The sequence below is a fragment of the Lissotriton helveticus genome, chromosome 8, assembly GCF_964261635.1.
Source record: "Lissotriton helveticus chromosome 8, aLisHel1.1, whole genome shotgun sequence".
NCBI lineage: Eukaryota > Metazoa > Chordata > Amphibia > Caudata > Salamandridae > Lissotriton > Lissotriton helveticus.
Genome location: NC_136069.1, coordinates 635524949 through 635547749, shown reverse-complemented (window position 1 = coordinate 635547749; position 22801 = coordinate 635524949).

Genomic DNA, 22801 nt, shown 5'->3' with positions numbered 1-22801 from the left:
ACTCTAATTGGGAGGCTGCTAGCTGGGTTGAACAGAGAAAGACCGGGCGAACGACGAATTCCCCCCCTCCTAGTACTCGTTCCAAGGAAACTGTGAGAAGCGCGCCATATCGAGTGGGGGCCCTTGGTGTTCTACGGGCCACACAGTCCGACAAGCTTAAGGCAGAAGACGGCGCCTAACAGCGGCATATCCTGACTACCCCACACACCATCATGGCAGGAAGGGGCCCACGGACTCAGAACACGCAAGCCAAACTGGACAAATATGCATATAGAAGGGACTTTCCACTGCTTTCAGTGGGAAAAGACTCCTCAGGGTTCCGAAAAAGTGACTCTAGAAAACATAATGGCAGCCCTTACCAGCGTCCAGGCCACGGTAGGATCAATTTCCACGGATATATCCCTGTTGCGGGCAGACTTTCAGAAAATCACAACTAGGATCACAGAAGTCGAACAGGTCACTAACACCTTACACTGCAGAAAACTGTATCACTGCTTGAAACTGAGAATAACGTATTGGCGGAGAAGCTGGACGATCAAGAAGGGCGCTCGCGCAGAAATAACGTGCAAATTCTTGGAATTCCGGAAAGTGAAGGCGCTACTGCGATGGATCTATATGTGGAAGACCTCATAAAGACCAGGCTGCAACCCAAAGGACTTTCAACCTTTTTTTCCATAGAACGGGCCCACAAAGTTACGGGTGGAAGACCTAAACCGGGAGCTCCCCCCAGGCCAGTGCTCGCACGTCTATTCAATTTCCGTGATAGAGACGCAATACTGCAAACTGCGAGAGTCTCCCCACCGATTCGTCTACAAAACCCAACGATCTATTTCTTCCCAGACTATACTGCGGCGGTCTCACGGCACCGTCGAAGCTTCTTGGAGGTTAAAAAAGCATTGAGAACTAGGGAAGTGCCTTACTCAATGTTATTTCAAGCGAAACTCAGAGTTGTAGCAGATGGGAAAACGTGGTTTTTCGAAACACCAGAAGAGACCCATGATTGGCTTGAAGACTGGCGGCGAGCAGAGGGGCCACATCGCGGGAATAGAGGGCAACACCATCGGAACGACCACGGAGATTCGAACAGTCACGGACACCATCAGTCAGATGAGGAAAGTTCGCAGAGGATAGAAGCAGACAACCTTGGCCATGGATAAAACGGAAAAGCGGGAAGATAGCCGACTACTAGACACCCATGTATAGACAGGGCCGCAGATGATCTGACTCAGGACACCGGGCTGAAGCGGGCCTTGGAGGGTAGGGGAGGTCACGCTCTCCTTGGACTTCTTACCCCCTTCACGAAAGTACACTGTTTTGGGTTGGGATGAAGCACTCTGCTAAGTTGGGTGGCGGGCAGTTCAAAGTCCGTTGGGCAGGGAGGCAGGGAGGGGGGGGTGGGCTAATGGGTTGGGAAATACAGGTTTTGAGTTTCTTTGTTTTAGTTTGCACCGGCAATGTCAAAATAGTGTAATGCTTCCAAGCCGGCAGGTTTCTGCATTACACGGTTGGGTTACAGCTCACATTCATTTTCTACCACATCCATGGCGACGTACACCCCGATGGCTAATACCCAGGACACGGCCCCCGAACTTCAGGTGACCCCTCTCACACTACTTACCTGGAACGTACATGGGCTAGGAGACAAAACTAAGAGGGGGCTGGTACTGCGGGCCCTGAAAGCGTCAGGCTCTCACATTGGCACTCCTACAAGTAACGCACCTCACATGCACGGCATATAAGGCATTAGACAGATGGGGGTATAGGATGGTGGTGCACTCTGAATTCTCGTCGTGATCCAGAGGAACGGGTATCCTGATGCGAAAAAACTCTTTCTTCATAGTACTCCAAGTCAGAAAGGACGGTTAGGGGAGGTTTGCGGCGGTGCAGGGTCAGTGGGAAGGAAAGCTTATTAATGTGACATCAGTATACATCCCCCCGGCGCTCCACGCAGTGGCACTCCCAGCTCTCAGTGAATTTCTGTTGTCTCTGCCGGAGGGGGACCATCTTATCGGGGGGGATTTTAATGCCACGATGGATGCAAGCTTAGACAGACATTCCGTAAGGACACTGACACCGGGCGTCTCCCGCCTACAGAGCTTCACGGAGGCATTGGGGCTGGTTGACATATGGAGGCGCACGCATCACGCAGCGCGGCAGTATACATTTCACTCCACTGCGCACAATAGTCTGTCTAGGATAGACTATTTCATGACCTCGGAGACCAGTCTGCAAAATGTTGACGACATTGCGATCAAGCACAGGGGTATATTGGACCATTCACCGGTAGTATTAACCTATTCTTACCATCAAAAATCCCACAGGAGGCTCTACCCTATTTTTCCAGGATATTTGCAAGTCCCGAAAATACGTAAATAAATCCGTAAAGCCACAAAATATTTCTTTGCGGAAAACACAACATCTTTTGACTCCCCGTCAGTTCTATGGGAGGCTTACAAAGCGGTTATTAGGGGGCAGGGGATAGTTTCTATCACAGGACACAAACGAGAGACACAGAAAGACCTCACAAATTTAGAGCTGGAATTGCACGCAGCCGAAACAGACCACATGACAGACCCTACACCTGCCTTGACGCATGCATTACACCTTCAACAACAACAGTACAGGGAACATCTGCGACAGGAGATGGAGTCCGGCCTCACAGCAACCAGGCATAAAATATACAATGTTGGGGACAAAGCAGGGAAACTATTAGCTTGGCTGCATAGGCGAGAGCGGGGCACCAGGGGCATAGCGCATCTGCGGACAGCAGAGGGCCAACTTACATCAGACCCGCGATCCATAGTACAAATATTGGCAGAACATTTCCGGGATGTTTATACGTTGACATCAAACATGTTGGAAACGGAGGCTGCGGCCTCTATAAAAGACATAGGAATGCCCAAACTCACATAGGAGGCATCCTTGGAACTTGAGGCGGATCTCACGGAGGATGAATTTCTAGCAGCAATCCAAATGCTGCAAACGGGCAAAGCACTGGGACCCAATGGGATCCCAATAGAATTGTACAAACAGATGGTAGACACTATCAGTCCACACTTGCTTACAATGTACACCGACAGCTTAGATAGAGGCGAACTGCCGTTAGACCAGAGAATGGCCACAATAGTGGCTATCCCGAAACCCGGTAAACCTCCGTCTGAGTGTACCTCTTATCGCCCAATCTCACTACTCAATGCGGAGGCGAAAATACTTGCTAAAGTGCTGACAAATAGACTGATGGCGTATCTCCCGCAGTTAATTCACCAGGATCAGTCAGGCTTCATGCCAAATAGGAACACAACGCTCAATCTCAGGCGACTGCATGAAGCGTTGGCTAAGGCACAAGCCCTGTCGGAGCCAACGGTAGTCATATCCTTAGGTGCGAGGATGGCCTTTGATATGGTGGATTGGAGCTACCTTTTTGCAGTCCTTCCACACTTGGGATTCGGCCCTAAGTTCTGTGCGTGGATCCGCCTCCTGTACACCGGACCTCTGGCATATGTGGCGGTCAATAGGCACATATCAAACATTGTACCGCTGGAGAGGGGGGCGCGTCAGGGATGCACCCTGTCGCCGCTTCTTTTTGCATTAGTGTTGGAGCCCCTAGCGACATGGATTAGAGAAGCCCCATTGTTGAGAGGTATTCGGTGGGCGGAGGGATGGGAAGACCAAATTTCCCTCTATGCTGACGACATTCTAGTGTACCTCACAGACCCTGAGAGCTCCATAGCGGTGCTTCTTGAGATGTGCGATAGTTTGGGAAGATCTCTGGGTATACTATCAATTGGTCAAAATCGGTCTTATATGTGCTAAAGGGACCCGTGCCACAGCTCCCTTCAGATTGCCCACTTGTAGTTTCCCAAGACTCATTTAAATATTTGGGTATTCATGTCGCGGCGGATTCAGCGGCTTTCCTTTCCAGAAACCTGGCGCCCCCCCGGAGCGCTTGAGGAAAGATGTGACACATTGGGAATCACTCCCTCTGACACTGTTGGGAAAGGCAGCATTATTTAAAATGATGGCATTGCCCAGTTTCTTATACGCCCTTGAAAACACACTGTTTCCGGTACCATTAAAGTACTTTAAACAAATAGCAGCGCAAGTTTCCACGCTATTATGGGGCAACAGACCGGCACGAATAGCATAAGTGAAATTGCACCGAGGATGGTATGACGGAGGCATTGCGCTCCCCAACATCCAATTATATTACTGGGCTGCACATCTCAAGATCGTCAATCAATGGATACACGCCCCTCAGGCTGATCCAGCATACATGGCAGACAGGGCTCAACTGGGCACGGGAAACATGCTTGCGGTCTTATATAATAAAGGACAAGCCATGAAGCTGACGGGCCCAACAAAACACACAGCCATGCTATGGCACGCAGCCCAGGCGCGGTTGGGATGGAGGGGGACCATTACCCGACTTACCCCACACTGGGACAATAAGAAGTTGAGGACATTGAGGAATAGCAAGGGATTCGACCAATGGGACAACATAGGTATTTCCACAGTGGGCGACTTGTGGGACAAGGGTACAGTAATACCATTTGACCAGCTCAGACAGCAGTATGCTCTTGCTCCTACTGAGGCGTTCCGATACACGCAAATACGGCACGCACTTTTAACAGTACAAGACACTGAGGTCCCTGAAGCTTCCCCACTGGAAGACAGATTACTCACAGATCACATGCCAAAGCGCGCCACATCCTTCACCTATCGCAAGCTGATTAATAACCTGTCAGACCCAGCAAAGTCCCTGAGAGAAAAGTGGGTGATTGACGTTGGAGACATGGGCGAAACAGAATGGCAGGAAGCCTTGGCCTCACCCAAGGAGGTGGGTATACCCTCACGGCTCAGGCTTGTGCAACTTAAGATCTTACACCGCACATACTACACCAGAAACACACTGCACAAAATGGACAGGGCGCCACACCTGTATTGCCTCAGAGGGTGTGGGGACGAAGTCTCCTTCTTCCACACGATGTGGGATTGCCCCATTATAGCCGACTATTGGCGGAAGGTACTGCGAACAATATCACAGGCAATGGGCGTATCACTTGTGCCAGAGCCGCGCAGATGACTCCTGAACATGTGGGAACCCAATGATCTAACACGACATGGGCAAACGTGGGTAAAGCTGGGACTAATGGTAGCAAAGCAAAACATAGCGCAAAAATGGGGGGCTATGGAACGTCATCCCAGAGGGACGCCCGGGGTACCGACGGTCAGAGCGGTGCCTCGCTTTACCTGCGCTGTAGCCAGGTGAGGTGGGTCTTTCTCTCCTGCCAGTTAGCCAGGAGAAAGATGGTATCGCTACTTTGCAGGTGATATCCATTTACTTTTTTGTTTTCCCACTTATTCTTTGCACAAGCAGTAGCGTAATTTGGTCCTGAGGAAGCAGCTGGATACTGTTTGATCTGATAAGTCTGCAGAAACATGTCGACCCTATTTTCCAACGGTGGATATTTGTTCAAACCACCACGCACTCCTTTCTTTTAATATTTAGGGAAGAAGCGAACTCTAATAAATTTCCTCTTTGCTTCTTTACCTAATTTTATAACCAGTTTTCACTATTCACTGTGCACTTCACGTTTTTTGCACTTATAGCACTGCTTCAAGTCACCACCAAAATACCTATGTTCTCCCTCTTGTTGGTCCACCACATGTAGGATTAGGCATTTAGACATCTGCCAATCCACTGTGGGTCTATACATCTGTGGCTCAGAGGGTGCAGGATCCCAGATGATGAAGGGCGGATCCGAGTGGTGACTGATGGGAATTCTCCCTTAGTGACAGGAGACCCTAGGTGTGATTTAATTGACACTCCTTTATTTCTTTCCTGTTTTTCCTGTCTGTCTTCTTGTTCCGTTCAGGTGTTGTAGAGATCTAATTCAGTTAGAACTTTTGTTTTGACCCCTTACTATCTTGTGTTGTGCATATGGTTTTGGGATATTAGTATTGTTGGGTCATAAAACTATCCCTTAGACCCTCCCCTATCTGGTTTGTGTTATGGGCTATGGAACTGCCACTGTTGGCGGCCTGGTGTAAAGATATGGACCTCACTATGTTGACTGAGAGAACTGAGTATGTAAACCGGAGATGCCCCCGGAAATGGACCAAAATATGGACGGCATGGAACATTTATAGGGGGATATCTGCGAGCAAATACCGGATTCTGATGAGGGTAGTTCAGGTGAAGAATTTGAAGATGGGTAGGGGAATTGAGTTGGGGAGGCTGCCTACAGCTCAAAGCGTGGCCAGCTGGTTGAATGCGGAAGACGACGAAGATTCATGTCATGAGTTATGTAACCTCACTGTAATACATGATTGTGCATATTCAGATTGTCTTTCTGATGCTATGAACGTAAATAATAAAAACAGTTAAAAAAAAAAAAGAGGTCCCTGGATTCGTCCACTAGGAGGTAACTCAGACAATTCAGCTGAACAGGAGTTTGAACTCACATAACAGGAGGATTAAGAATGCTCATGAGAGGACTCTAGGGAGCACTTCTGCGCCAACAGGGATATGTGTGGAATATAGGAAAGTGCTGGGAATATCACAGTAGTATCAAGGTGACAAATATATATAAACATGTAGGGGGTTTCATGAACTATTGAGGCTACATTTGAAACAGGAAGGATACACAAACAGAGCATGCAGCCACACTATAAGACCCTGTAACTGGACGTATTCCATAGAGGGGGAAATAGGGTTTTCTGCAGCTTTTTGGGAAAAGTCTATGAATGTAGGAAGAAAATCAAGAGGTCATTTATTCAAAGAAGTACCCAATTCAGATCCCACAAATCACAGGATCATGTAATGGACCAGGTAAGCACATGGGAAACACAGGAACATCTTTCAAAGGCTGGCATGCCTGGGAATAATCATGAAGTCTCAAACAATGGCCAAGCTGAAGAACTAAATAGATGCTGCAACTAAAGTTTCACACCGGACTTGTAGATAATAACATCTTATAGAGAATGAGTCTCCTATGAGAAGGTAGCTCTGTATTCTAGAAGGACCATGTAAACAGACTTAATAAGGAATGATTTGAAAGAAAAACTCATTAAGATCCCACTGAGACTTTGCATAATCCATGCTTGTCTGTTAAGCATTGTAGGTCTGTGTTTCACTATATTTTGAGTGTAGTGTGTATTAAAAGTGTGTACCTTTTCATGTTGTGGAGAGTCCCAGAACCCATCCCACAGCCAGATTTTGCCAACAGTGTTCCATGGTTCTCTGCTACATATATGAGGGGCACTGATAAAGGGTGTAGTCCATGCACACTGTTATTTACTACGAGTACATCTCTATCTAGAAAAGTTAGGGAATGGGGCAAACAGTCAGTCAAAGCTCACGGCCTAGTGAGGACCTGTGAAGGAATGGAACCTTACCTTGCCCTCATACATAATGCCCAGGACAGATTTTTATTCACATGTTGTAGGCTCAACCTTTTACATCATCTACTGGCTGATCCGGTAGGTTTTACTAGTTCAGTTGAGTCTAAGGGTCCCTGCAGCTGCGATCAACGATCTCTGCAGGATACCCTTCATTTTGTACTATTATGCCCCTTTTATTTATTGCCCAGGTGCCGTTTTTTAGTCAGTCTGCTGAAAAAAAAACAAATTTAGGCACGCTAAGGCGGCCCTTTTATATTTACATATGGCCCAAGACCCGTTGACCCTACTTTCTATAATGAGTGTTTTAAGGTTGGTAGTCAAATTAAGAGAGACTAGAGGGATCTGTTGAAGGAAGCCCCTGCCAAAATTATGAGTAATATGTGGGGGTTGGACGGGGACTCAATGAATTGTAATAGGAATAGTCTTTGTACTTTTTAAAAAATGTATACTATTGTCATTTTAAATTGTACTTTTATGGTGTTTCTGTAAAATGCTGAATAAAGGATATATATATATATATATATATATATATATATATATATATATATATATATATATATATATATATATATATATGAAGCAACCATCCCTCCAAAAAGAAGAACGCGGAGGCCAAGGGGAGTACAGGATAAGCAGCTCGTATATTTCCTCATCACAGCAATGGCGGCGAATGCATTTCGGCAACAGTGGCCTTCCTCAGCGCCCAACACTGCAGCATGTCATGTTACCCAATGTTCCTTCCTGCTTAAATGTTCATTACAGCCCCTGGCACTCCTCCCCCTAATGCGATTGACACATCCGGTTAAGGTCCGTTTTGATGCCGGACTTCAACTCCCAGCAGGCACTGTGTCGGCATGACTGGGTAGATGGCGTGAGGGAGTGAGGTAGACTGTGGGTCCCGCTGGTAGACAGGTAGGTGGTAACAGGTTTCATGCCCCAGAAAGAGGAAAGTCGACGGCCGTCGTCCTGGGTCCCCTTATGTCCGCTACAGCCAGCACAACACGACTATATATATATTTGCTACGAGTACAGACTGGAATTAGAAGGCGCATTTACTCTTGCTTTTTATGAGTCATGGTGAGTGGCTGGCAGCCAGATTCTGCTGGCTGTTTTTGTGATGTTCTACAATGCACAAAGTTCTCAAAAGAGTAGTGTGTATCAAAGACGAGCTGTCTGTGAAAGGCATACTGAGCATTTCTTGGAATATCAATACTTCACAGCAGCAATCCCGGCATTTGACACATTAGGCTACTGTGCTTTAATATATTAGTACTACTGCGAGATCTCATTGATGATGGCTACTGCCAGTTAGAGACATTAGAGAAAATCTAGAGAAGATCTATTAAGGTATCTATGAAAAAGAGGACTATTGGATAGCTGACGATGAGAAAATATGAGCCGTTTTTTTACTGTTTGAAGCCCTGATGAAGCATAACCTTCACAAAACATGTGTTGGCTGTATATGTAATACTATTGGATGAAGAATTGTGATCAAATGTATGAAGGCATTGGCAATTCATTTTAAGTGTATGAAAAAGAAGAGAAGCTTGAAATAAAATACTACATATGGACTTTGGTTCTGTGATATGAGTCTTTCTCAGCACATGAATTAATGGACTATTCCCTGTGAGGGAAACAGTGAACTGAGAATCAGCGCCAGGCTATTTTAATATTTCCCTTGTGTGAATTTGTGTTGGAATATATGATTGCTTCCCTGCCAAAACCTTGGCTAAAATTTTAGGTACAGAATTATGCGGCACATCCGATTGTTCAACTGAACGATACTGACCACATCACTCATGCTGGGCAGACGGTTCATGCTCAACGAATCAAATAGGTTTCATAAACCTTTGCTTAGTGCACCAGAGTATCCGTAGCTGAGCCACTTCTTACCTCATGAACCCAGGGGCCTAAAAATAGTCCCTGCTGCCCCTGAGGTGCGGAGGGCCGAGCTCAAGGGGGGCCCCTTTGGCACTGTACACAGGTGGCCCTGGGAGCTCCTAACTGTGTCCGGAGCATGGGAGCCTCCTCCAAGCTCTTTGCAGGGGGCCCCCTCAAGTTTCGTTACACCACTACATGAATCTACTGCTGTCTTACAGACCAACAAGATGCCTTAGGTCGGCAGTCGAACCTGACAAGATGCAAAGCTTTGGTGGGCAGATAGTTTCGATCTCAGACGCCTCCTTCTGCCACTTCCTTCCTTTGCACTTCCGCATAAATAGCAGCTTCCAAAAATTCAGGAAAACATTGGACGCATACCCCTTTCAAAGATGTCTTGTTTGCTCCGTTCTTGATACCTTATCAGGATTTTAGTTTTTTCTTTACAGAAGGACTTGCTTCATTTTTTGCCCTCTAGACCCCTGCCTCCAGAGACTGTTGAAGTGACCTAAGTGAATAATTAAAATAAAGGTTGTTAGAAATGGGGTTTCTGGTGGGGTAGGATATATACCTACAAGACAGATCCCCCCACTCTAGTCTGGGCAAGTAAGTTACACAGCAAAGATAACCGATGCTCACCCCTGGTAGCTTGGCACAGAGCAGTTAGGCTTGTCCTCACCACAAAAGAGACACCACACAGTAATATATAAAAATATCTTTGGATTATAAAATACCTTACCACAGTCACATGAATCACTGTGCCACTATTACATGTTACACAGATCATAAAATCATTTTGCCAATCGGGCAGTTGTCATAACATCATAAGGTAGTGTAGTCAAGTAAATACTGGTAGGTTGCATACATTATAAAAACAGCATCACTGAACATCCTATGAACAACCTGAAATGATACTTGTTCTTCTGGTATGGAAAGGCATAACACAACATAAATCAAACAACAGGGCATAAAATGGAGCAGTTAGGCTATAACGTATAGACAGACACCTGAAGCATAACTGCCTTGCAGACTATGCAAATCCTGGCAATGTCTGCAGCCCACATAATAATATCAGGGTCAGAATATGCAACGGTTTGGGAAATGGAACACATAAGCTACCCTTTGTCACCCGGAGACCCTAAAACACAGGTCACAGCGTCGAAGTGTAAGGGAGATAAAGCGCTCACCATGCGCTCTAGATTAGCAAGACAATTCCTTTCCTATCATTCTATCCCTACACCAAACTCCCACTTTTCAGTTCCATTCCTATCATTCTATCACTACTCCAAACTCCCCCTTTTTAAATCAATTCCTATAATTTTATCCGTACTCCAAACTCTACTAAACACACATGATATCAAGAGCGCAAACCTAACCCAACTATAGTGCACACAAAAAAAATTGTATTAGCCAACTAACCTTGGGAAACCAAGTAGTGTGCCCCTCCCCAAAAAAACGCTACCCCTGATGAGGCATCAAAGCACTTTTTCCGCATGTAGCACGCTACTCTGGGACCCATAAAGTATTAGTGGTGAATTAGTATAGTGAAATATGAAAGCAATTTGAGTGGTGGATATGTTAGTCAGTTTTTTGGATTGAGAAGGATAGTGGAGGGATAGAAAAGGGAAAAAGGTTTGCATTTATATGGCACATGCTCCCCCTGATGGGGTGTTGAAGTGCTTTTTTGGCGAGTAGCACGCTACTCCGGAACCCATAAAGGATTAGAGGTGAATTACCATAGTGAAATATGATATAAATTTGATTGGTGGACATGTTAGTTTGTTATTTGGATTAAAAAGGATAGTGCAGGGATAGAAGAGAAAATGATTTGGAGCTCATAGCAGTAGGAAGAGGCTTGGGATGAGTAAAAGGGATGTGGAGGGGGAAGAGTCAGAGTAAGGGGTTTAGATAGGCTTCATTTAGGGGATCGGAATAGTAAAAGAGGTATGAGATGATGCAAGGAGGGGTAGAGTAGGAGGTAGTAAGCGCTATATAAACGCACTTACAATTGCAATTACAAATGCTCTCTGTGGATATTGTTTTTAATGTTGCTAGTTTTTTTTTAAAAGCTGCAATAAGATCAAGAAATTCCATTAGGGATTGACTACTGTCCTGACCAGCTGTATAAACTGCTGATTATCTATGTATTTTAATGATTTCAACTATTTACATGGTTCTTATCCCAGTGTGTGTTTGCTGTATGTTATGTATGCGTTTATGTTTTTTTATTATAACCAAATAAAGCTTTTCTGATGATGATGATTTCAAGTTTTACTCAGAATTATTGGACATGACTTTGGAAACTGTAGCTTGTCCTTTCAGCACAGGGTTAAATCGGAGTGATCTGTGCATGAATTGATAACAGCCACAGTAGTGTTCATAGATGTTCCCTCTTTGCCTTGCTTGCAAGTTTTCACAGTTGGTTTTACTCATGTGTACATCAGGGTGTGAAGTATGTGATGACTTCTCTTAACATGAGACTTATAAGCACATTAGGGTGGCGTGGCCAAGATGGCGGAGAGATAGGGCGCACTTCGCCTTCTCTCCTCTACTCGCCACAACAAAAGCACGGCATTGGCCTCTTCCAGCACCGGCGACAGTGTGGCTGGGCACCGAGACACCTGGTGAAGCCTGGAGATCTTCCGGGCAGGCCATATGTGGGCCCAGAGGGGGCTCCAGCGGCAGGGGACTCGTGGCGGGCCCCTGGCGGGCCTGTCGCCAGGAAAAGAGCGCAAAGCATCGAGCGGCATAGCCGCGGCCAACGTGCCCGGAGTGCCAAGCACTGTACCGTGACCTGCGGTGAGGCACACAAGTGCAGCCTGAAACAACGAGTGGAGCTCCGCCGCTTGTGACCTAGATTGCGGTGGTGAAGATCGGAGGCAGCCAGGAGGCCTAGCTCGCAGCAGTGCACTGACACCGCCCTCTGCGGCATTGGCTGGGAGCCAAGACATCTGGTGACACCCGGCGATCCCCTGGACAGGCCGCCTGCGGGTCCGAGGGGAGCTCCCCCGGCAGCTGGCTGGTACTGGGCCCGCTGCAGTGAAGAGAACACGAAGCCTAGAACAGTGTTGCTGTGGCCGATGAGCCCGGAGCGGCGAGCGCTACACCACGACCCGTGGCGAGGCGCGCAAGAGCGACATGTAATGTTGAGATGGTCTCCACCGCCTGCAACCCACGTATAGCTGTGGTGGAGATAGGAGGTTGCCGGCGGACCTAGGTCCTGGTGGGCGGACCATCGAGGTTCGCGGAGGAGCGCGACATCACCTGAGAGTCCCCGAGTCCAGAGGCGAATGCCGCAGCACATTCGGAGCGGCCTGCTCCCTGAGCGACGCCGAACACCTTACCTCCGACGCTGGTGAGTCTCACTGACCCGCTGCCCCGTTGTGGTCCCCGCTACTTCTGGCTGCCGGGGTGCCCTGTCCTGGGACTGCCGGCACGTGGGGGGAGAGGAAGCCAGAACTGAGCTGGCCCGAAACAGGCGCACTACCGCTACCTGTCCCACTGCCGTGTGGGGTTCCCTGGGACTGGGCCCCGGATCGGAAGAGCCCTTGATTTCCACGCTGCACACACCTGGGGATCCTACCCTGAGACACTCGGCGAGGCCTCGATGTGTTCCGGGCCTGTGTCCCCCTCGCGCCATCTTCCATCGTGCTTGGTGAGAGCCTGGCGGAGGACAATTGGTTTAATTACCTATAGGCACCTACATCCTATTACTTATACCACCGATTCTAACGAGACTACCAGCTCACAGAGCATCACATCTTCTCATCACCTACACTAGCTCTGCGGGGCTCGTACTATCCGGCTGCACTTATATGGCATCAACTAACCTCCAGAACCTAGATGTGTGGGGCTTCCATTAAGATACTCACGTTTAACATGAGGGGACTTAACAATCCCATCAACCGTGGGACTCTTCTCTCCTACCTAGAAAGTACGAAGGCGGACATCTGTCTCCTTCAGGAGACACACCTTCTCGGTAAGGATTGCCACCGCCTTAGGTCTCGTGCATTCCCGACCCAATCCTTCTCCTCACCTCCCACTAAGACGGCGGGGGTGGCGATCCTAGTCTTCGGTGCTTTGCAGGGGAAGGTGTTGCAGAAGGGGGTGGAGATAAGGGTTACACTACTCACCTACCAATTCCTTGTGGGGGGCCATGTTTTACATGTGGGATCCATTTACACACCTAATGAAAGTCGGGAACGTTTTCTGCAAGGAGCCCTCACTGAGGTTATGGCAACACAAGACTGCAATAATCTGATAGGGGGGACCTTCACATGGTGTTCGATAATGAGCTAGATAGGTCAGCGCAGTGCACAAGTCAGGTGGGCGCCCTCTACCCCTCAGGTCTCTCTAGACTCGGCGACCTCGATCTCACCGACCTCTGGAGGCACCAACATCCACAGTCCTGAGCCTTCTAATATTTTTCTAATGCCCACAAAACTTATGCCAGGCTAGATTATTTCCTGGGCTCTAAGGCACTACGCAACGCTCTTCTCTCCACTGACATCCTGACGGCTGCCATTTTTTATCATGACCCAGTGGAACTTATTTTAGCCCTCCCACACCCTCGATGCCCGGCCCGACACTGGCGCTTATGCGATGCTCTGCTGCACAGACCTGACACAGTGGCCCAGCTACAAAAAGCCCTAGAAGATTTCCTTACACATAACGACAACCAAGATACAGCTATCTCCTCACGGTGGGTGGCTCTCAAAACGGTTATCCGAGGCGAGGTCATCGCCATCTCATCCGCAGACAACGCGGATCGCAAAACAAAGAGGGATGAGCTGACCCAGCAGGTATGGGAACTGGAGCAGATACATCAACACACCGGGGCGCCTCGCATCTGGCGGCAACTGACAGCTGCCCGGGCACAATTAATGGCAGTCGATCGTGACAAAGCAGAATACGCACCGCTGCGGCTCCGCCACTCCTTCTATATGGGTGGGGACAAATGTGGTCGCCGCCTCAAAAACAGACTTCGGGAGGCCCGACTTCGAGAGGGTGTTCGGGAAATACAAGACACCACGGGGGCCTTACACTCGGACGACATGGCCATTGCCAAGGTCTTCTGTGATTTCTATGCTCAGCTTTACGATGCACAGCCACTCGATGGAACTGCCATCGAGGCATATCTCAATCAGGCCCGCCTCCCCACCTTGACACCAGACCAGACGGCCGATATAGAGAGGGATATAAGGCCGGAGGAAGTTATCACGGCCATCTTGTGCTTGAAGCTGGGCAAATCCCCAGGGCCCGATGGATAAACCACTGCTTTCTATAAGCAGTTCTGCACGACTCTTGCCCCCTTGTTGACCCGGCTTTTAAACTCATTTGCAATAACTGGAGCGATCCCGGCCTCCATGTTGGAAGCAGCGATCGCTGTCATCTCTAACCAGGGAAAGGTAGGTCAGAATGTGGGTCATATGACCAATCTCTCTCTTGAACGTGGAGTTGAAACTTTATACCGGCATTTTGGCCTCCAGGCTTGGCCCCTACATGCAGGGATTGGTGGACCCAGATCAGACCGGGTTTATCCCACAGCGACAGACCAGCGATAATACCAAACGGGTGGTGCACCTTATAGAGAAGGCCTCCCGCATTCCTGGGAAATACATGCTCCTCGCCATAAATGCGGAGACGGCCTTTGATAGGGTCAATTGGCTATACCTCGAGCAAACGCTGGTTCATTTTGGCATTGGGGAAAAGATGCGGACGCACATTTTTAACTGTTACAGATCTCCCACCGCCAAGGTACGGGTCAACGGGCACACTTCTACTCCCCTGCCCATTCACAGAGGCATGCAGCAGGGCTGCCCCTTGTCACACCTGCGCTTCGCGCTCTACATGGAGCCTCTGGCCCAGAGGATTAGAGACAGCTCCTGGATTCAGGGCATCCGCTTCAGGGGGGACACACAATCCATCAGCCTCTACGCCGATGATGTGCTTATTACTCTGTAAAACCCTGAGCAGATACTGAGGCCTGTTATGGAGGAATTAGATATATACGCCGACGCCTCGGGGTTTAAGGTTATTCTGACCAAATCTATAGCGATGAATCTCTCCCTGTCGCACACAGAACTGGTGTCGCTACCCTCTGCAATGGTCCGCAGACACCATCCCCTACCTGGGTATACAACTGGCCCCAACTTTGCAGGCCATGCATGCCTCTAACTACTCTCTCCTTCTCTCTCACATCCGCATCGAGTTGCAGAGGTGGAAGCACCACCAGATCTCCTGGCTAGGACATGTGGCCGCCATCAAGATGACCATACTCCCCAAAATCCTCTACTTATTTCAGACGCTTCGCCTCCCTCCCCCAACCGGATGGCTTCAGAGGGTGCAATCGAAACTCTCCCACTTCAACTGGCGGTGGTGCAAACCGAGGGTCAAGCTGTTAGTTGGATTTCTCCCGCCTCATGAAGGGGGACTAGGCATTTCAGATCTCACTCTTTATTTCTACTCTAAGCAGCTCTGCTATATGGTGGAGTGGATCCGGACGGAATCTGAAAAGCATTGGCTCTTCCAAGACAGGGCCGTAACCAGTACGTCACTCATGAAAATATCCTTCTTACCGAAGGCGCACAGCCCTCCCAATCTTTACGCTTCGGAAGTGACTCGCTCCCTTCTTACACACTGGGATCGGACCAGCATCCGTCACGATCTTGCAACTTTCCCATCCCCACTCACACCATTGATGGACAATCCTGAGTTTGGCCCGGGGATGGGCCATTAGCCCTACCATTTGTGGCGGGAGGCCGGCTGTCGAGCACTGGGTCTTTTGTTCACCAAGGGGGACATCATTCCCTTCTCACAGCTCCGGGTGGTCTATGACCTCCCGGAATCCGAACACATGCACTTCCTCCAAGTCCGCCACTGGGCTACGCACTCCGATAACCAAACCCAGGCCACTAGACTCCTTTCCACATTCGAACGGTGGCTCATCACCCGAACCTCCGATAAGAAATTAATCTCCGACCTTTATAAGATGCTTCTTTCTAAATACACCCACACTTATGATGCAGGCCGCTCCCTTAGCTCCACGAAATGGGAGGGTGTTTGCTACAGAGCGCGCCACACAATGCCACACATGGGCTTCACAGAGACCCTCACCAAATTGGTTTATTACTGTCAGTCAACAATAAGCTTTATTCGGTTAAAAGTTTTTAAAACCATCAAAGCACAGTGCCACACAATATTCATAGAGTTAATTCACTACATACATAGCAATTGAGTTGATACCAACATATTTCATAGATATTGGGAAGAGATCATTTAAAAAGTTTCGCCCTTTACAAAAACAATACTTGGCATAATAAATAATTAAAAAGGGATTGTCACCTACTTAGTAAGCAATTTAAAAATGGTTAAATAACAATCTGTAAAATTAAAGATCATTAAGTTCCTTTGTAATAAAGTCGCCACGGGCGTAAAAATAGAAAGCATCTTATCATATTAGCTGCATCTTATTTCTTCGTCTGATTGCCCCTGTGATATAGCTGGCCACTCTAAAACATACCATTGGGGACCTCAGACATTGCAGATATATCAAGGCTGGCATAACCTGTTCAAAATTACAGCCCTTTAACAATGGCAATATGAATTTCTTGCGTATAGAAATATAAAAATCGCAAAAGAAAATCATATGTAGGGTGTTCTGGTCAGAAAAATTGTCACAGGGGCATGGACCAAGAGCCCCCTCCTTCAAGAAACCTTTTGGGAAAGAAAGTAGCCAAGGAAGCATATTATACTTAAATCTTATCAATACAAACAAATGAAATGGTTTGTTGATATACGTTAAGTATGGCTGAATTCCTCTCCCAGAACTTAAAATTACAAAGCTTCTAACTGAGGGTTTGGCCAGCTCACCTTGTTCCCTTGTAGACATGGACCTGTTTAGGAACTGGAGTTTAATGGCTTTAATACCCACCTTGCTCAAGGTCCTTGGGTTTGTAAATAGGTCAGGGCTGCCCAGAATGTCCATTTGGGTTTTAATATATTTAAGCCAAGGGATATCAACGGCTCTATCTAGGGTCATACAGTCATGGATTATTTCTTGATTCAGATTAGGTGGTTGCTGCGCCCAGATTCTTAGCCAGCCAAATACTGGAGCCACAGCAATCTGGTCTTGGATATAGCAACTCCCAGGTCCTCATGTACATTAAAGTTAGCAGCGGAAACTGGGAGCGACAATAGTTTTCGTAGAAAGATGTTTACTGCTACTTGTATTTCTCTGACATTTGTGTAGCCCCATACCTCGCTCCCATATAAAACCATAGGAACACATTTTGCATTGTAAATTTTCATAAGGGCTGGGAGTGGCTTAGAACCTATTCGCTTAGCGAACCCCAGAACGGCCCCCGTGGACCTAGCTAAATCATTCTTTTTCAAGGTTCGCTGCGTCACCCATGACCTTCTATCATCAAATGCAATCCCTAGATATGGAAATGTTGGGACTTTGGTCAGTTCAAGGCCTTTACAGAAGAACCTAGCCTTTTTTGCTTTCTTTCCACCTATCGTCATCGAGTGCGACTTCTTAAAGTTGGTTATAAGATCAAGAGAGTCCATAAAACTAATAAAACGATCTAAAAGTAATTGCAGTCCTCTCGCTGTTCTAGCCACCAGAACTGCGTCATCAGCATATAACAGTGCTGGAATTCTTTTGGATCCTACCCATGGGATGTCTTCACAGGAGGTTATTAATGCCCCACCCAAATTATTTATATAAAGTGAAAACAGCAGAGGGGCAAGGATGCATCCTTGCCTTACTCCACATTTAACGGGCCATGCTTCAGTTAAGCTCCCATTTTCATTGTAACGAACTGCAGCTGTGTTATTCTCGTGTATTTCAGCCAGGAAGGTTATCAGAGTTGGATCGAGCCCAATGTCGGAAAGAGAGGCCCATAACTTCTGTCTATTGACAAGGTCGAAAGCAGTTGAGAGGTCCATAAAAGCTAAATGAATATCCCCCTGCCTTGCGACCGTGTATTTTCCTATGATCAAATATCAATTCAGACATTGACCCACCGTACTTTTCCCTTGCCTGAAACCATACTGCAATTCAGAAACAATGTCATTTTTGTCCAACCATTCTGTCAGCCGTGCTAAAACAACTTTACCCAATATTTTCGCAGAGGAGCCCAAGAGCGAGATTGGCCTGTAACAGGCCGGATCTTCTCTTGAGCCCCTTTTTTAAAATTGGGACTATGACTGCTTTGCCCCACGTACTTGGGAACCCTGCCTTTGTGGAAGCATTAAAAACTCTAGTTAAAACCGTTGCCCACACACTTGGATCAGCCCTGAAAACATCCGCCGGGACCCCATCCGGGCCCGGCGCTTTCCCTTTAGAAGTTGACAGAATTGCTTCCATTACTTCCTCCTCCTGAAAAGTAATTTTTGATGCAAGATTTGAGTCCCTATAGCAAATGGGCGATGGTTCGGTACTCCTGGAATATAAACCGCTGAAGTGTTCCACCCATCTTTCTGGGGGGATGAGGCAGTCCTTGTTAGTATTATCTGCCTCATCAAAAACTGGGCTATTTATAACCTTCCAGAAACGAGTGCTACTTTTTGAAGTGCTAGCTTGGCTTAGGTCCTCCCAAGCCATCTCTTTAAGCTCAGTTTTCCGTGACTTGGTTGCATTTTTATAGTTCCTCCTGGCTTCGGCGATACTAGTTAGATCCTTTACAGGGGCCTTCAAGACCGCAATTAGGGCACTATGTGCAGTAATGCACTTTTGATCAAACCAGTTTTTGAGTTTCTTAGGTTGTGGTTTGCCTCGCCGAACCAAGTTAGCCGCTATTTGGTTAGTAATGCGGTCAAAAGCGCCTAGGATTACTATGGAATCCACACCCGGGTCTGAGCAGAGACTAAAATCTTCATGATTACTATCGTATGGGCTACCAAGGAAGTCGGCTGGAGTAATAACCTCCCATCTCAACCTTCGCCCTTGCGAAGTAGTAGCTATGGTGGAATTAGCGATTGGGACCAAAGGTTTCTCAGATATAATACCTCAATTTCAATTGCCATCTTGAGGGGGTTATGGTCGCTCAACCCAACCTGCCCAACTTCGAAATAGCCAATACGGTCCATTAGGGGACATGACACTAAGATGTAGTCAATAATGCTGTCATGTCCTTGACCTATATAGGTTGGGGACAGATTTAAAAAATCCGATTGCTCGGTGCCAGACAAGTAATGGGCAGCTAAAAGACTCTCTAGATATGAACCGCTTCTCGTGTGCTCAAAATGAATAAGCCAAAAACGAACGAAAGTTAGTGCACAGCCTCAGTTCATAATGTTCAACATAGGTTAAACCCAATTATGGGTGCTGCCTGGGTAAGGCCTCTTGTCTTGGACGTCTTGTTAATAGTAACCACAACAGTGCTTCTAATTGAAAATCAGTCGTATCCCCTGGTGCACACCTTCTCTGCGAATAAGCCCCTGCAAAGCGGATTCTTGCTCAGTGCTTTGCAAACAGTTTAGGTGACAACCATGAATATTAAAATCACCAAGGATTATGACATAGTAAGGGGCTTTGTTACTTAGTTCAAAATCATCTAGAAAAGCACTCAATGATTTCAAGTGCTCAAGTTCATCTTCCCTGGTAAATGAATTATAGAAATGTATAACTAATAAGGTTGGAAGGCTAGAAAAACTAATTTTGCTCTCCAACTTAACAGGTAAAATATGGGGGGAATCGGACACCACCAGTTTTGGGCTGTATAATAATTTTAAGCTAAACAGTAGCAAAAGGCCACCCTTGGTCTGCCCATTTGCGATGATTGGGTAAACTTATTAAAGGAGAGATAACCGTCTAAATAATAGGGGTCTCTCACCTCCCATGTTTCTTGTAGCGCAATAATTTGACTTATAGATAGAAAATCTTTCCAAACTTTGTTTCCTCTTTTGGACCGCAGCCCAGCTATATTCCAAGAGAGTATCTTTATCTTAATCATGGTGGCAGCCATTCCTATTATGTCCTCACCCATTATCAGGGTACTCACTGAAATAGAAGGGGCCTGCTCAGTGGTAATATACGCCACTGACTCAGCTATGGTGTACATTACACTCCCCTCCAGTGTTTTAATAGTCTCAGGTTGAATCGTTTCGGGCCCCAGTCTGACTGGCAGTCAGCCTTGTTCATCCAAACCTGATAAAACCTCATATCGGTTTGAGATCAGGGTACCCAAACTATTCCCTCCTTCCAATCTCATTTGAGATTTATAAAAATAGCCCAGCGGTAATGCAGCAACACATGTTGTAGTAAAAGAGTAGTCCTGTGCTTCCAAAACAGTTACAACAAAGTCACTTCTGTCACAATTAACAATTTTTTTAGCTGATGCGTAAACTCTGTCTAAGACACTTCTTTGACAACGTTATACCAGAGCGGCCTCAACAAGATCAAGACCAACTACTGGGACTACGGCCCCATAGTACCTTTCAAGCACCAATCAGTCACAAAACACTCGATCTATTCGAAACGATGGTTAAACGCGACATCAGTAAGCTTGGCCACATCAAACCAAAAAAAAGAAACATGACTCAAAAGGACAACGACACATTACTCAAGATGGCAGCCAATGATCTCATCACATTTACCAAGGCTGACAAAGGAGGAGCCTTGGTAATTATGAATTCCTCCATGTACGATAAAAAATTGATGGAACACGTTTCTGATAGGAACACATATTGCGAATTAGACCAAAACCCCACTGGGGAATATGCAAAAACCCTACAGACCATCATCGATGCAGCATTCAACAAAGGCATCATCAACGAAAGAACTAAGAACTTTCTCACAACCGTTACCCCAAGAAGTCCATCCATACAATTGGTGCCAAAAATCCATAAAAACATCAGGGACCCACCGATGAGGCCAATCGTATCCACACGAGGCAGCTTACACGAACCGATTGGACAGCTGATCGATAAATATCTCCAACCATCAGTACAAGCCATGCAAACTTACATCAAGGATACAACACAATTTCTACTAAAACTTCAACAACTAGTATGGAACCCTGAAGAGAAAGTGATCTTATGTACGGCAGACGTATGCAGCTTATACACAAGCATACCCCATAACATGGGGATTGAAGCTATAGAAGCAGCCCTTCTTAGCACCAAACTGGACCATGACTTTCAAGTATTTCTAATGGAGTTAATGTGCTTTACTCTACATCATAGCTATTTCAAGACCAACCAAAAGTGGTATCAACAACTCACCGGGATGGCTATGGGTAATTCGGCCGCACCCGTGTATGCAAATATTTTCATGCAGTGGTATGAGAACCTACACATACTTACCCAAACAGCATGGATTAACAACGCAAGAATGATAATCAGATACATAGATGACTACTTCATCATTTGGAACAACTCAGAGGAATCATTGTGCACAGAACTCACAAAACTCAATGATATTGACCCACGCATCCAATTGACCTGGAATATATCAGACATTTCAGTGAATTTCCTGGACGTGAAAATCACAGCAACTCAACATGGCTTCAGAACAGAACTTCATGTCAAACCAACTGACAGAAACAATATGCTTTTACACTCGAGCTTTCATGAACCCAATTTGATCAGGAATTTACCATTCTCCCAAATGGCTAGAGTAAAACGGATCACCTCGGACGCTGTAACCCTAAACGCAAGCCTTGATGACATGTCTCACAAATTTTCCAATAGAGGTTATCCACAAACTCTTCTGGAAGAGACCAAAACAAGAGTTATGAACATTGATAGACAGGAACTACTGACCTCCAAATCTAAACCAGAGCAAACTAGAATCGTGGCCGTCTCAAAATATTCAACAGCTAGCAACAAATTTAAACATGCAATTTTAAAACATTGGCCAATATTAAACATGGAACCTGACTTTAAACAATCCTTCAGGCAACCACCATTATTCGCATTCACAAGAGCGAAGAATTTGGGCGAAATCTTACAGCACAAACCGAGGCCGCCAACTACATTTTCCGGAACCAAACCCTGCCTGAATTGCGGGCATTGCAATAGTATTATCAAAGGGAACACCATTCACCATCCGATGCAAGGCAACGCAATTAAACTCAGAGTGAACGCCACTTGCGACACCAGTAACCTGATCTATGGAATCAAATGCCCCTGCGGCAAGATGTATATAGGGAAGACCGAACGACGCATTAAAGTACGTCTTACAGAACACAAATCGAATATCAGACTTAAGAATGTGAAGTCAGCATTATCATGCCATTATGTTGAAGAGCAACACAATGTTTCCCAAATTAAATACATTGTTCTTGAAACCGCACAAAAACTGGAAGGCAGAGACAATAATAAATACCTCCTCAGACGAGAGAACTTTTGGATTCAAAAATTGTCTACTCAAAAACCGATGGGACTCAATGAAAGAATTGAACTGTCTTGTTACCTTTAATTATTTGCTCCATTGACTGTAACCTGTGTATACTGTGTTCGTTCCTTAAACAGCTAGACACTTTTTCATTTTTTTGGTTTACACCTTGCT